At 41.2% G+C, this 16,245-nt stretch overlaps 1 protein-coding gene across 12 annotated transcripts in view; it reads right to left on the reverse strand.

Moving 5' to 3' along the window:
* LOC133504355 (muscleblind-like protein 1) overlaps nucleotides 1–16,245 on the reverse strand; it is a 110,282-nt gene that overhangs the window by 40,473 nt on the left and 53,564 nt on the right. The window contains exon 2 of one of the 12 annotated variants that reach the window (XM_061826526.1): nucleotides 3,748–3,849. The exons of the other annotated variants lie outside the window; for them this stretch is intronic. The gene's annotated coding sequence lies outside the window, so the exon portion shown is untranslated. The remainder of the gene's footprint in view (nucleotides 1–3,747; nucleotides 3,850–16,245) is intronic. 12 annotated transcript variants of the gene reach the window in all.

A 16,245-nucleotide genomic window follows, 5' to 3' on the forward strand; every position in this document is an offset into this window, starting at 1 on the left:
ATTGCCAAGCAGCTCGATGTAAAAAGGTCCACTCTAGGAGCAATCATTAGAAAATGGAAGAATCTAAACATGACAAGGTCAATCTCAATCGGAGTGGAGCTCTCACAGTGGACATGCACCTCCGATGAAAATTTCAGACCCCTCCATGATTTCTAAGTGGGAGAACTTGAAATGTAGCAGGGTGTTCAAAAACTTAATTTCTTCACTGTAACTGTTGTGAAATATTTTGCAAATTATTTCAGTTAGTCTTCATACTCCAGTTATTCATCCATCTTCCAGCCTTCATCTTACTTTGAGACGCAATCAGATGTGTTTTCTATTGAGCGTGTATAAGGTTTAGCTTTAGTGAATTATAGCTCCCATTCAGTGAGCCAAGGAAGGATCACAAAGAGCATTACAATCGCTTGAATGCAAGAGTGGTGGCCCGTGCCAGTACTTGAAACGGGTGCTGGCAAGTGGAGAGCCGCAATCAACAGTTCAAGAAAGGAAGAACAGAGTGAAGTATTGTGTTTCAACAAAGGAGACAGATTTAAGCAAAGTCAATAAAAAAATGACTTCTGTTGAACTGACATGATTGGAACGCTGAAAAATAACAGTATGTTTACATGACAACAGTCTTGTGAAACATTTTTTTCATTTGTCTTGTAAATTTCAAACTTTCACATTACGTATGACTTGCAAAAAACACTGCAAATGCAGTACTGTACTAGTTGAGTCTTTTAAAACAAATCTGTTGGCATGCGTGTCATTTTACAGTCTGACTTGGCTAATGTGACTCGCTGGAGAAGTTTTATATTTGAAAAGGTCCTTCATTTTTCTTTTTGATTGTGACGTCCTCAGTTTTGACAGATTAGAATATGATGGATGGATGGACATTTTCAACACTTGGAATTTTAACTCAACCACAGCTGAAACAAATTGTTTGCTGTACATATATGAGCAAAAAACATTAGTGACAGAAAAAGGCCTATCCCCTCCGAGCTGGAAATATGGCGGCTTCAAAACAAATGTTCGAATCTTAAAATTAAGTGTTCATTGCACAGGCAGCCAGTCAAGGGAGGCCTGAATAGGAATTATGTTCTTCCTTTATCTTTTTTTTTCCCTCATGACATTTTAGCTGGTAAAAATTGGAGCATAATTCAGCAATTTGCAGAAAGTTGTGCAAATGCCCACCCCCCAAAAAATAGGGAGAGTGCACTGGATGAAGGTAGACTTCTTTTAAACAGTCCACCTGCGCTTTTATTGGAGAAATAAACTAAAATTCCAGTGCTTAAAAGGGGCCAAAGGGAAAAAAAAAAACAGTCCATCGTTGAAATAAAAAGAGTGCTTTTAAGAAAAATGTTGCCTTGACAGTGACAGCCAAATCCGCCGACCTTCAAAATACTGTATGCAAGAAAACCGCAAAAATGTTGTCAAATAAGTCGAGCATGGAATGGAATAAAAAATGGCTCTTGAGATGACATAGACTGTGAATGACAGGACCGGAAAGTTCCTTTGTGTTCGGCTTGTGAGGGTGAGTCATGGAAAGCAATGGGCCAGACCCTGCCGTCAACCTCCGTCGGAGCACAATGAGGAAAGGTGTCATCCACTTGTCAACTGTGAAAATGGACAAGCGAGCTCATAGTGACCACACACACACAAAGACACGAACGTACACACCTAGACATACACACAGACAGTGACACACATCCGCACACTATGGCCTACTAACGCCGGGTGTCACTGTAGCAGCTTGTGTCATTGCCTTGAGGTTAAAGCAGATAAGAGAGGATTAGCATTCATTACAGCTGAATGCGTTGATATCCCCCTCCACCACCACCACACACACACACACACACACACACACACACACATTACTGTACCACAATGCTCAGCATCCAAGTACAAGGGCCGTAAGAGTGATAGAGCTGGTAATCCTTTTGTAACAACCGCCATAGAGCTGCTAAATCCTCACACTGAAGCCTCAAAGTAGACATGACGAGGAAGTGCTAATAATGAAAAGCAGAAAATCACCTCATATTCAGAAATCTATCAATGGAATTAGCTCACTATGCAATTTAATAGAGAGCAACTCGCCACCACGTTAGCTACACTTTCATAATGTACAGGTGGACCTCAGTTTACCACAGAGAATAAAAGGTCACACATTGCAAGAAGGCACAAAGGAGTGTTTTGTTATTTTAACGTATGAATAATGACAGTTTAAAAGGTTCAAATGTAATTTTACACATTGCCCTTACAATCAATAATGGTTTAATAAAGGCGCCAGTTTGACACTGAAACAAATTACTTGTCTGCTACAATTCCAACAATTTCCCACAGCGCTTGTCTTTGGGTCGCAGGTGACCTGGAGCTTATCCCTGATGGCTTTGGGTGAGAGAAGCACACTTAACACCCAAGAGTGGTCACCACCCAATCACACACTGCCACATATGGACTATAAATTGGGAATAATCTTCCTCATTTGGCAAAACGGGTCTCGGCACTTCCACCTGGTTTGGAGAATGGCGATGCGGACCGGGACATTGCACCCATACAGACGCTAAACAACTACAATTTTCTTCTTTTTATTTTATTTTTTTAAATAGAGGATACCAGCGCGGAGCCACCAAAGATACGTTTAACGTTCGACAGACTACACCACCACCATAAAGAAAACAAGATTTTAGCAATGAATGGAAATGCAATTAATCTGTTCCAACCTCTACAAAAAAAAACCCAAGAAAAACATTTGTAATGTCTTATAGTTACATAAATACCACTCTATTATTTTACATTAATTCATATTCCATTCTACTTAGCCTTTATTCATAAAACAACATCATAATAACATAATTTAACAGAATGTAAGGAATTACACAGTTTTGTGCATTATGATCAATGATTCCTTGTAGCTGGCAACCAGTTCAGGGTGTACTTTGTGCCTACTCCTCAAAGATAGCTGGGATAGGCTCCACCACTCCTGTGCCCCTTGTGAGGATAAGCATCTAAGAAAATGGATGGATGAATTAATTTTAGCTTCTTTTGGTTTCCATGACTTGGACATCAAGGCACAGTATAATACTATCATGCAGACACAAATTAAGAGTTACACAATTACTCTAAACTGCAGTAACGTTTTTTGCAGAGGATAAAAAAATCTGAGCATTTATAAACTGTGTTGCGCCACCGTTTGTGTTCAAATATCAATTGTTTCAAGCGTTATAACGACAAAACAAAGGCAAGATAAAACTCAAATTGTCTTGGGTCACTTGTATCTCAAGGCCCCATCCTATCCTCACAAAAACGTCCACACACAAAAGGTATTGAAGTTCACACAAACAAATGAAATCGTGACAACTAAATTTGAAAAAAAAAACACATTTCAATAAATGTCAAAAATGATCCCTAACTGAAACTGAAAAAAAAAAAATAAAAATACAATTACAGTGAAAATGGTCCTCTTTTTAGTCTTCATCGGCTCTTTTAAAACTGTTAGAGACAAAATAAATATATTTAATATTTAACTTAAATGCTGATGTCTGGAATTGTAGGGCACTCAAGGTGGGTGTACAAACAATAAATGAAAACAAGCAGTACAAAAAAACCAAACAAACATCAATCAAAATGGGAAATATGGGGAATGTTAAAACGCCATTGTAAGGCTGTAGGGCACACACAATTGAAAAAAAAAGAATGGTGTATAAATTTGCAGTATTTTAGAGGATCACTGCTGCCACTAAAATACTGTAATTCTTCACAGTGTACCTGTATTTGATTTGTGGATGGTTATTCATCTTGCTTGTGGGAATGGGAAGCGATGTCACGTAAGCGGTGATCGCGCCATCTATGAATCTAGACCTCTTACATCTGTAACCACATCATACAACATGGATATTATATCTTTATGTTTTGTGGTTAATTCTTCTTTTTATCTGACTGTGGATTCTTGGAAAAGTAATTTCAACCCTCTGTATGTTTTACATACATTGTGGGCTGAGAATAAATGCTCCCACCCTGTATTGTACGTTTTTTAAATATTTGAGTTTTTAAATACAGAATATTTTTTTTATTTTGGAATTATATATATATATATATATATATATATATAAAAACTAACCCAAAAACTAACACTAAAAACAAAACTAAAATGAAGCATGAAAAAACAAAAAAGATGATTACGATTGAATTTTAAACATAAAGGTCAACACACAATAAAAGCCATTAGAAATCCCAAACCACTATAAACTTAACACTCACACACACACACATACACACACATTGAAAGAGTGAGATGGGATGCACCTTCCAGCTGCACACTCGTCCTCATCAATACGCTTTGATCGAAGTTGGCTTGTACAACTTGAACAAAGCGTGGGGGCTGGGGGCCAGACTAAGCAGGGTGATCACCTTCCTATAATGGATTTGTCAGTGATGTTGTCAGCGTGCAAAAAAAAACTAAAAAAACAAACTGAGCAGGCAGCAAAAACACGGCGAAGCAGCAGTGATGAGGGTCGTCACGGCAACACAACACAACCCAGCTGCTGTATCTGTCACTATGGCTGCTCCCAACACCGCCGTAATCCCCTTTAAAGCCTGTTGACGAATCACAGCGTCCAACCACGACACGCCGCGCTCTAACAATAAAGGGATATTACACACATTCTTCAATTTCACACATGTGCTCAACAGGCAACTCGCACCGGCTTATTACTTTCCTGCCATCCATCTCCCGCTTTTTTTGCCCCTCTCCCGTCTGTCCATCACCGTTTGCATTACACCATTAAATGTGTGTAGCCGTCCATCATTCGTTCACTTCCACACTTTCCGTTCTGTCTATAATCTGCTCATTGACACCAGCCGCCCCCTGTCAGACTTCATGTGGTCATGATTCAATCACACGGGCAATCAGCAAATTGGCTTCTCGAAGGCAACTCCAGTACTGTACTTCTTCAACTCGAGGCCTCGGCTCTAATAAACGCGTCAGTAGACCACATCTCAATTAGGCGCTGGGTGCATTGTGTACTTGAACAAATAAATGCCCCGGCTGAAACGAACACCGTTTTTTTTTTTTGCTTTGAAGAAAAAGGCTACTTGCTCGCTGTATCCACATTTTCCTTCAAGTTTGGTTTTGTTGTATTGGTGATCAGATGATTGAGCAATATCACAAGCGTGGCAACATAGCGGTACTTTGAGTGAACTCTATACAGGCCTCTCACGAGAACATTTTTTTAGAGAAACATTATTTCCCAAACTATCACATGATATAGTTGTTTTTGAATGACTATGAAATTATGAATCATTTGTGCCATTGAGGTTATGCTTAAAAAAACTTAACATTCCCATGTTTGTTTTTACTGGAGACCAACACACAACAAGTTGGAAAGAAGCGCTGATATTTTGAACGAGATTGAAGCAAGGTGTTCAGATGCTAAACTTACTAGCTTGTACGCTCACGAATAAGCAGTTAGCTTTGTCTTAAGTGTCTCTACCGTGTGAATCTACCCGATGCATATGGAGCAAAGCTGCGGCGCACTGGATGGCGTCAACACTGGCAAGAATGAAGTACAAATCCGCCGCGGTTCCATGAGCCAACTAGCAGCTAATGACACAGCCTTCCATTTCTGTTGGCACACTGTGTGAACCGCACGAAAAAAATGACCATTTATTCTGTTTTCGGAAAAAAATGCATTTATTTCCACTCATGCTGCTAATTCACGAATCCGTGAGAATGATTGACAGCTCCCTTTTGACCAATCAGTGAGCATCATTTTCTGAACTGTGGCCCTGCTGTCCACAGCCGCCATCTTTTACCCACAAACAAAGAGAGCGTGGGGTTAAATTAGGTCTGACTATTACTTTAAGCCTCTGAATTGCGAGTGTATAGTCCTGCTTATATCCGATTCGGAAATATGGTGCTTCGATGTGCCTGGGTAAGGTATAATGGAGACGAGCGTTATCCAGAGAGATTACTGGGAGGATATCTGGTGCGCTTTCCCACCCCAAAGTGTAATTTAGATAAATGCAAACGGTGGATTAAGGCTTGTGGCCGACCTCAGGACCATCTGAACGTATAGAAGATAAATCAGCACAAAGCTCTCTGTTCCAAGGTAAGTTATTCAATTAGTCGGTGTAACAGCTATAAAGTACAATGATGATGAACATCTCCTGGAAAGCGACAAGGGACTTTCACTAATGAATCTAATGAATCGCTCATAACATGCTTCAGCCGCACTGCCTCCGCCATTTTGATCGGCTTGGGGTGCTTAACAACACTATCTAAGTAGGTGTGGCTTAGACGCCCTGCGCAGATCTGTGACTTGTGCCACTTTAGAGCAAAAACAAAATCAGAATTGTGTCACCTGAACGTTACAGTGTAAATCCAGCCTTAATATATCGGAAACGCTTTCATTAAAATAGTCCAGGGATCAAAAATTAAAGCATGGTTATAACCCTCTTTTCTAGCCCAAGTGAAGGTTGTTTTGAGGGAGGGCGATTCTGTTACATGGCAATGAGCCGCTTCTCACCGTGCCCCACTGTACTGTAGCGCCAATGCTTTAATATAACTTTTGTTATCAGATGATGAGGGGCGGGGTTAGCGAGTTGCTAGTTGTCGAGCCTCGAGTCTAAAAAAGCAAACGCGAACTGCGAAAGCACTTGTAAGCTCCCATAAAGACCATATCGGTTTTATTTTTACTCCGGGGGGAGCACTTGATCACCAAGCCACCTACACATTACATGGACACTCCACCCCATAATATAATGATAGTAATTTCACTCTTAATGGGCGGGCAAGCACTCCAGAGATCCAACTATTTGTATATGAGCAAGTCAATTTCCCATCATCCATCCATCCATCCATGTCGCTTTTTAGACTGAGCTGGAACCTTTCCCAGTTGACTTGAGAGGCGGGGAACATCCCAGACTGGCTGACAGCCAGTCGTGAGCACATAGTGTATAAACAACCATTCACAGTCACATTCACACCTACAGACAGTTTAGAGTCATCAATGAAGCCAACATGGACGTTTTTAGAGTCGACGGGGACACAGGGGTACGTGGAGACAGCCCACGTGAGCACGGAGGGATTGGGGACCAATGAGAGATGAGAAGCCAGGACCTTTTCCATTGAGAGAAAAATGTCCGAACCACTGCTTCACCACATTGCCATTTTCCATGAACAAGATCAGTATACAGTATCAGTATCCAAGAAACGGATCTGGATTATCAAACGAATGCAAGCTTCAAAAGACGCATCACAGTACAGAGGTTAAGACCTGATTAAAAGCACCCGAACTAGGGTACTCTGCTCATCTTACTTTCTCGGGGCATTGAATCAATTGCAACTGAACTGTTCTAGTTGTATTGGAAGACATTTCGCCTGTCATCCGAGCAGGCCTCATCAGTCAGTGCGATGAGGCTAGATAAGACAGCTGCAGCCCACATCTTGCTGTTGTAACTTTGCAAACGAAAACAGTGTTAAGGCAGGCGCATCCATCATATCTGGTATTTAAAAAGTTACAGAGGCAACAATTAGTTTTGCCTCTGACTGTACTGCATTATTGATAGGAACCAAGAATGAAAGGAAATGCAAATAGAAGCTGCTAATGTGGGGCACTTACACATTCCATTCTGGTTGTAACACCAAGTAACAGTTTTACAATGACCAAGCAATGGACGGGAGGAGGTCTGGCCCCACCCAGCTGCAGCCATTTGAAGAAAGAAAGGCCTCCTTTCAGAATAAATGTCTGCTACTCTGCGGTTAAGTACATACATGAGCCAATTGGAGGAAAAATAGGTTTGCACTTTAGTGCTGAACATAATCATATTTTCTTTGCCTTCCTCCAGTGTCATTGTGTGTGTGTTTAATTTTTTGGGGGCTTTTGTTTCACAATGTCATCGTAAATACCACAATAGCTCAACCTGAAGATGCATTTCTACTTCTGAGAGTTTAATACATAATGAGGCTGTGGTTTCATGTACCAATGTTAAAAAAAATAAATAAATCGATCATAATAAATGTTCTCAGCAAACATAATAAAATGAAAAATCCGGGGGTCTTGAGCAAACACCGTGTAAGCTTTGATGCACTGTTGAGAGAAAGACGTGAGACATTAAAAGACGCCCTGAGAGCAGCAAAGAAAAAAGAAAGAAAAACGATAGCACTCCACCTCGGTCTCAAGGAATCAATACTGCACAGAGACAAAGTGCTGATAAACACTGAGGTTTCTGTTAATTAGCACTAATAATCTCTTCTATTCCCCTTTCTGCTCACTTCCTTCCATTTTGTTTCATTCTTTGGCCTTTCTTATTCATGCATTCATCGCAACCTGATGTTAGGCGAGACAACAAAGCAAGACGGAGGTACGCGTGTTCTTTTCATAACGGTGATAAATATCCCACTCCTGCGTTGTTTGTTGCTGACGGCTCCACAGATGAGATTTAATGAACCTCTCATCCAACTCTGATTATTTTCTAATTAAAATAGCATGAGTGATGGCGACACGAGCGCATTGAGGATCGCTGTTTTATAACAGCGTGTTAAATACAACAAGTGACAGGCGCGCAAACACAAGTCTAATTCGTTTGAGCCATTGGCTAAAAGTGTTTGTCAGGAAAGAAAGATTGAGCAAACCTAAAGAAACAAATATGCCATTTGGTTAGCTGCAGCAATAGCGGCAATCACATGCCCCGATCTTCCATTCATCCATTTTCTGAGCTGCTTATCCTCACGAGGGTCTCAGAGGCAATTGGCTGGAGCCAATCTCAGCTGTCATCAAACAAACACTACCACACATGCTAAAAAAAATTAAACTTGACAAAGGGGCACCTTGGGCATCAAGGGCAAAACTGCATGCCATTGACGAAAAGTGCTATAGAAATGGACACCATTATTATTAGGAGTAGTATTAGCTACTTCCTCATTCCAAGAGGTAGAATTGATTTGTTTTTGTGGCTTAACAACGCAAAACCACATACAGTCTGTTGCCTGTTCTATTTCAGAACACTTAATTGCTCAGCTGGACAAGAATCTTGGGTGCCAAGAAGAACATTTCATTTCCCTCCTGAGGTCTTGCTCGTTATTTGGCAGGAGCACACTCGGACATTGGAATCAGTGTAAATTTCTATTGACAAAAGTTTTCAAACACCGCTATTTTTTTCCCCTCCCAATCAATGATTCCATTTGCGCTTAGACAAGACTTCTTAATTTTCATTCCAAGACACACATGGGCAAAAATATGCTTCCAATGTTTTTACAACACTTTGGAGAATGCCTATGTGATTGACTGGCCACCTGTCCAGAGAGTAATCAGTCTTTTGCCGCATTTCAAATGGTGCAATCATAAAAAGGATAAGTGGTATAAACAATGGATGATTCAATGGACTTTGTGGAAGGCCCTTTTTTGTTGCTCAAGTGGTTTACACATAACTACAAACAAGTCACGAGTGTTCGAGCAATATCCAGCAATACAACGAGACGGCATTTTGGCTAACACGCAGGAAAAAACAGCTACTTTCACGCGAGTAAAACAGGTATAAACACACGAAACTGGCAGTGTGGGCTCCTTGAAAAAAAAAAAAAAAGTCACTTCCTGCCTCTTCTCCAAAATGAATGCCTCAAGAAGATTTTCATGGCGGGAGATACAGAAATCCATATATGACAACATCATGGCGTGTGGTGTAAAAAAACGCATGGGTCCATTCCGGCTGCCTTTTTTTCATTAAAAACATACTAAAAATCATGCTTTATGTGGCAGTAGCCCTTTAAACGTCTTCAATATACAGTACAGTGCAGTATACGATTGCCAATCTTTCATGAAACATGACAAGGAGAAGCGTTTGCAACTACAGTGTTACTTCATAAAATAAAGGGGAGGCTATCTATAATTTATTTTTCTACTACTACTCTTTGTTTTCCATATTTGTGTATTTGGAATTCAGCCTTTGGCATTGTGCTTTTTGAGCTCAATGACATTTCAAACCAGTTAAGGTTTTGAAATCAATATCTGTGTACTACCTTAGATGACTTTGGTGTGCAAAAAGTCCAGTAAACAGCTTCGGGATGAACTAGAACAGCGACTGAAAGTTGGAAGTTGTTTTAGCTACAAGCATCTGTAATATTTTCCTCGTATGTCAAGGGAGTGTCAATGCATGTATGACCCTCCAATAGTTTGTTTGTTCATGTGCTGCGGGACTGAAAGCAAACGATAACGCTCGAAAAGTGCACCACGGCAGGATTCCACGGGATCAAATAAAGAGCAGAGGGTCAGTGACATTTAAGGGAAAGACAAGCCGATGCGAAGGCAAGCGTACAGACGCACAGAGCTACTCCGGGACAAAAAAAAAAAAGAAAAAGACATGAGTTAGCGGACAGATGGGCTTCCTCCGGCATGTTCATGTTCTGTTAGTCGCTCTCCATCTGCCTCGTTTCTTCCCCCCATTACGCCTTATTTGTCTGCAGTCTCATTTAAACGTTTGTTTAAATCCACGCCACTCCCACTGAATTCCAAAGAATACGAGTGAGGTAAAAGGGTGTCAAGGAGGATTTAGACAGCGACGAGACAGACTAACGAAAACTGATCGGATATTCTGTTCACAACTGCAGCAGTGGCGGCGGCGGTGGGACATCACGACTCAGTGCTCAGACACGCTGATGTCACCGCTCCAACGCCTTGATACAACACTTGAGTGATGCATTTGAGTAGTATTCACAATAAACATGTCCGCATTAAAAGGTGATTGTCCTTTCTGAACACCCTTCTGTGTACTCTGGCTCGGATGTTGTTATGCTATGTCTCCATGCTGATGTGGCGCCTTTTAAGATGGATGTGTGCGCGTGCTGAGGCAGCGTATCTGCAGATGGACGTAATGACGGTGGCCAAGCCTCTCTGAGGACACGGAGACATTTAGAGGAGAACTTTCAAGGCAAGGTTGGGAGGGGGCGCTCGGCCATGAATCGAGCGAGACCGCCTTGATAGCGACTGTCTGCTCTCTGCTCGTCTCATAGCCGTGTGCTAATAAAAGCCTCCTTTCGTAATGTCTTGTGTGGGCTGAGGACTGAGGGATCAAATAGGATGGATCATATTCTGCTACGCCCCAAATATAGGCTGAGAGTCTAAAAGTGGATTTGGACTGCAATAGACATTTTGACAATCACTTATACATACAGTATATCATGGATGTAAACGTCAGGTATGATCACGACTCATTGATACTTTCAAGCCAAGCTGAAATATCTTGAATTAGATAATAGCTGGATTCCAATTCAAGGGCCGCATCAGTCTGAAGTTGCATTTGGAGGCTAATCATGTCATGGTATCACTTAAGTTGTCCCAGTTCAAAGGTGCTTTCACATATAAATTTGGTGGCACAAATGCAAGAAATGGGTTTTTGAACATCAAATGCCAAATATCTTAAAGACCTAGTAAAATGAGGATAGGGATTGGTTTCTCAATACATTATATCTGTACATGTCTTGAGATAATTGAGAAAGCCAAAGAACTATCCATCCATCCATTTTCTTCACCGCTTATCCTCACGAGGGTCGCGGGGAGTGCTGGAGCCTATCCCAGATGTCAACGGGCAGGAGGCGGGGTACACCCTGAACTGGTTTCCAGCCAATCGCAGGGCTAATTGACACAAACACGCTCACAATCACACCTAGGGGCAATTTGGAGTGTCCAATTAATGTTGCATGTTTTTGGAATGTGGGAGGAAACCGGAGTGCCTGGAGGAAACCCACACAGGCATGGGGAGAACATGCAAACTCCACACAGGTGGGTCCGGGATTGAACCTAGGACCTCAGAACTGTGAGGCCAACTCTTTACCAGCTGATCCACGGTGCCGCCCCCAAAGAACTATGTGGTAGTAAGTTGTTGAGGTATGGCATTAAACCCTTTTTCACCCCCAGCCCTCCCCGCCATATAAGAAGTTTAGTTCTTAGCTTAATACTGTTTTTACTGGGTAAATGTGACTTTTGCTCCTGAACCTCAGCATACAGCGTCGGCACATCAGTGCTGCGGACATCACCGTCATTTTCAAACACGAATATGAGCTGTTGTTTTTAATATAGTTCATGTAAGGCGCGTAATGCATGTAAACATTTAGTTTCTTCTTCTTGTAAATATCCATAGTTTGCCTACTGGGAGTCGAATAGCTCAAACCACGGCGCCATGCGCCAGGTGTCACATGTAAGTAACAGAAAGCCACTACAGATGGATGAAAGAGCCACATGCAGCTTTCGAGCTGGAGATTGCAGACCCTTGGGTTGGACCATCCCATCCAGTAATTGTTGCTTCGGAAGGTGTTTCTGAAGGTTGCTTGCTCCTGAATTGGGATACAGTCGGAAAATGTGAACACTAACTATTAGAAGTGGACTAGTTCACATTTGAAATCTAGGTGTTGTGGTCACGGTTTTCTGTTCAGTTCGGTTAGGTATACATTGACTGTTGGGAAAATTAATTGTAGTCTTGTTAAATCATATTAAAACTAAAAGAATGAGGCAGTCTGACATCCTTGTCTCCGAGTTTAAAAGTAGGTGAGATTCTGGCTGTAAGAGAGGAGACATTACTAGTTCCATTATGCTTATAATTTACTGGCAAACAAATCTATCTTGAACAAATGATTAAAAAAATTACATTGCTCACTCTCACTGAAATACAGTGGTATCTTTTGAGCATACTGGAAATAAAATAGGCTAAAACAGAGGAGCAAATGGTTAGAGCTTTGCGCTCACAGTTCTAAGGACTAGGGTTCAAATCCCAGCCCTGCCTATATGGAGTTAATATGTTCTCCCTGTGCCTTCATGGGCTTTCGCCTGGCACTCTGGTTTCCTCCCACATCCCCAAAACATGCAACATTAATTGGAGACTCTGAATTGTTCCTTGGTGTGATTTTGAGTGGGACTGTTGGCTGTTTTTAAGTGCCCTGTGATTGGCTGGCGACCAGTTCAGGGTGTACCCTGTGTCTAGTCAGCTGGGAGAGGCTCCAGGACGCCCGTGACCCTTGTGAGGATAAGCGGCTCAGAAAATGGGTAGATGGACACAAAATAGCTCTCCAAGCTCTGACCCTTGAATTACTTCAAATAAAAGTTTACATTTACATCATACAATGGCACCAGAAAGTATTCACACCCCATTCATGTTTTCCATATTTTGCTGTTATTCCAAAGGTAATTTGATCATAGTTTTCTTAAAAGGTAATAATCTACATAAACTATCCCATCTTGACTAATTTAAGTCATCTCTTGGACAACTGTATAAATTTCTAAAATGTAACCATTCACACATAATGGGTACATAAAGTAAGTATTCACACTGGTAGCTATGACACTCAAACTTAAGATCAGGGTCATCTGACTTTAAGTCCACCTGTGGTAAACTCAGTTGACTGAACCTCATTTGGAATGGCACAAACCTGTCAATATAAAGTTTCATAACTGACAGTGGATATCAGAGCAGAAACCATGCAATGACATCTCAGGAATTGTCTGCAGACCTCCAAGACCGGATTGTGTCAAGGCAGAAATCTGAGGAAGTATACAAAAAATGTCACCAGCATTGAAGGTTCTGAAAAGCAATGCTGTCTCAAATATTCGGAAATGGAAGATGTTTAGAACCACCACGGACCATTTCTAGATCTGGCCTTTCGACCAAACTGAGCAACCAGGGAAGAAGGACCCTATTGAATGGGGTGAACAAGAACCCGATGGTCATTAATGCAGAGCAATATCCAGTGTTCCCTTGTAGAGATAGAATCATGCTTATTATTGATTATTACTATTACTGCACACATTTTTTTTGCAGATGGGACGCACAACTGGACAACTGAAAAACATTGCCAAAGACAACTTAGAAGTGTGTGTAAGTGATTTTTAAGACGTGTAATATACATATAACACGATATATGAGTGATCTGAATGATAACGTTTTTTTTTTTTTTTACCTAAAATGATAATCGCTAACGTGGTAATGCTAATCATGAATGCTAACCATTTAGCAAAGGATGATTTTGTAAACTCAATTGCAAAATATGCAGTTACAGGATAGAAGTCCAGTGCTCATAAATGAGAAGAAAAGCATGTAGGATGTAGAAAAATAATAATAAAATAAAAAAAAGATGGGTTTACTTGAATATTCAACAAACTATATATTCTAAAAATATTTAATCGTGACAGCCCTAATCCACATCATTTATCTTGCAAATTAAGTAGAGATTATCTACAAAACTGTGAGTGAATAAAGGAACAACAGTGCCGCACAAAATGGGGGATTTACCGAGGCTACAGTGTAAATAGCATGTACAGTATATCCAAAACCAATGATGATGGAGGAATAACTTTAGCTACAGAATCCATCTTGATCTCATTAAAACTTAATAGGGTTCTTCTCTCTTTGACACAGACAAATAGGCCTTGAAAGGTTGTTAGCTGGTTAAATTAGAAAAAATGTGCAGTGGATGCATTTGACCCCAGCCACCTCGGCCATACTTCAAAACGCGATAGGTTTCCTGCAGTGACACGGAAATACCCCTCGAAACGAAATTACCCATTGCCTACACTTCATCACTCCCCGGTGGTCGGCTACAGTACAAAAATAAATACATAATAATAATATGCAGTGGAGTCATGTCAAGAACACACCTGAGTGACAGGAGAGTAAATGAAGCAGATGAGCTGAGAGGATGAGGAGAATGAAGAAGGGGAGCGGATTAAAGTAGCTGGAGTACCGCACAGCTCTCTTTCAAAGAGGTCTTATCCCATGTGTAGCGCCCTCTCAAGCTCTTTCACACACACACAAGAGCGTGATTGAGAATTTTGAATATGTCAATGAAGGCCGCTATCCTATCAGTATTTCAAAGCACAAAGTGTTACACAACACGTTGCCAGGGTGAAGTCCCCCCCCCCCCCCCCCCATGAACGTCTGCTGCCGATATTGTACAGTGTTACTTGAAGTTGGAATGCTCTACGAAAATTTGGTGGAATTTGACTAACATTTTTCGAATTAAATCCATCATTATGTGACATCACGAGATCATGCAAACTATCCAAGGAACTCATTTCAGACAGCAACAGAGGAATCTGCATGTGTGCTTTACTTTTTCTCTCGAAAGACAGTGGAAAATCCCCTGCATATTATCATTAAGTAAGGCTCACATTCTTAGGGGCTATTTTCGTGCATGTGCCCTGCAATGGTCAGGCAGCCAGTGCAGGGTCTAGCCCGCCTCTCGCCTAAGGTAACCTCGGACAGGCAACAGCTCACCCATGACCCAAATGATCATAAGCATAAGCATACACAAGGCAACTAATAGTGTTAAAATGTTTAATTGTTATTGCTTTTTTTGTGAACTGACTACCGGAGACAAATTCCTTGTGTGTTTTTGACATACTTGGCGAAATAAAGATGATTCTGGTTCTAATATGGGCAGCCGCTCAGGGTCCACACCCCTTGATGATCATTCACAGGTACGCTACTGATGGTTAGCGCGCAGGGCACTTACACTTCGAAGATCTTTTAGGAAAATAAACAAACACAAGATCTTCACTCACTACCCCGATATCACCCTACCCCCACCGTGTCAAAGACCCAACACGGTGTCGCACTTTGCGGGCATCGAATATGGCGCATTAACTTTCAACATTTCTTTTGGAACCAAATTTTTATCAGGCTTAGACCTAACCGGTTGAAAATTGGCAAAGGGAAGCAATTGATGGCCGTCGTACAGGGCGACATTTGGTCCAGAACCGTTTCTGCAGGGGAGGAATATAACGTTGGTATCCAGAATAAAGCCAGGAAAAGCTGTCTCCGCATGCTTTGTCTGGATGTAAATCCACGGTGAGGTCATCTTTTACGCACTGTCTAAATATGGAAGCTCCCGACAGAGCGCATATGTGACAGAGATCTTGTTTTTAACTACTTGTATGTTGTTTATATTAACCATTTTTAAAAATAAATTCATGAAATAATCCCAATTACTGTGCTGAATCAACGATGGAACGCCATCTTAATTAGTGACGTGAGGTTTTTGACGAAGTGCACACATCATACGGTTCTTCTGTTAAATCTAATGTGTAAGGAAATGATTGTATGGTCCTGGTCTGAATAGATGAAATCGTGTGCAAACACTTGACCAGAGATCAGAATGAATGAAAAAAATCTTCGCATAAACCCGGCTACTGTGTGGTTGGTCCGCTGAAGATGAGTCCTTCCCCTTTCAATCAAATATACTGTACACTGATGTTCCCTGTAGTCAAGTACTGGCTGAAT

Source organism: Syngnathoides biaculeatus, chromosome 8, assembly GCF_019802595.1.
Source record: "Syngnathoides biaculeatus isolate LvHL_M chromosome 8, ASM1980259v1, whole genome shotgun sequence".
Classification (NCBI taxonomy): Eukaryota; Metazoa; Chordata; class Actinopteri; order Syngnathiformes; family Syngnathidae; genus Syngnathoides; species Syngnathoides biaculeatus.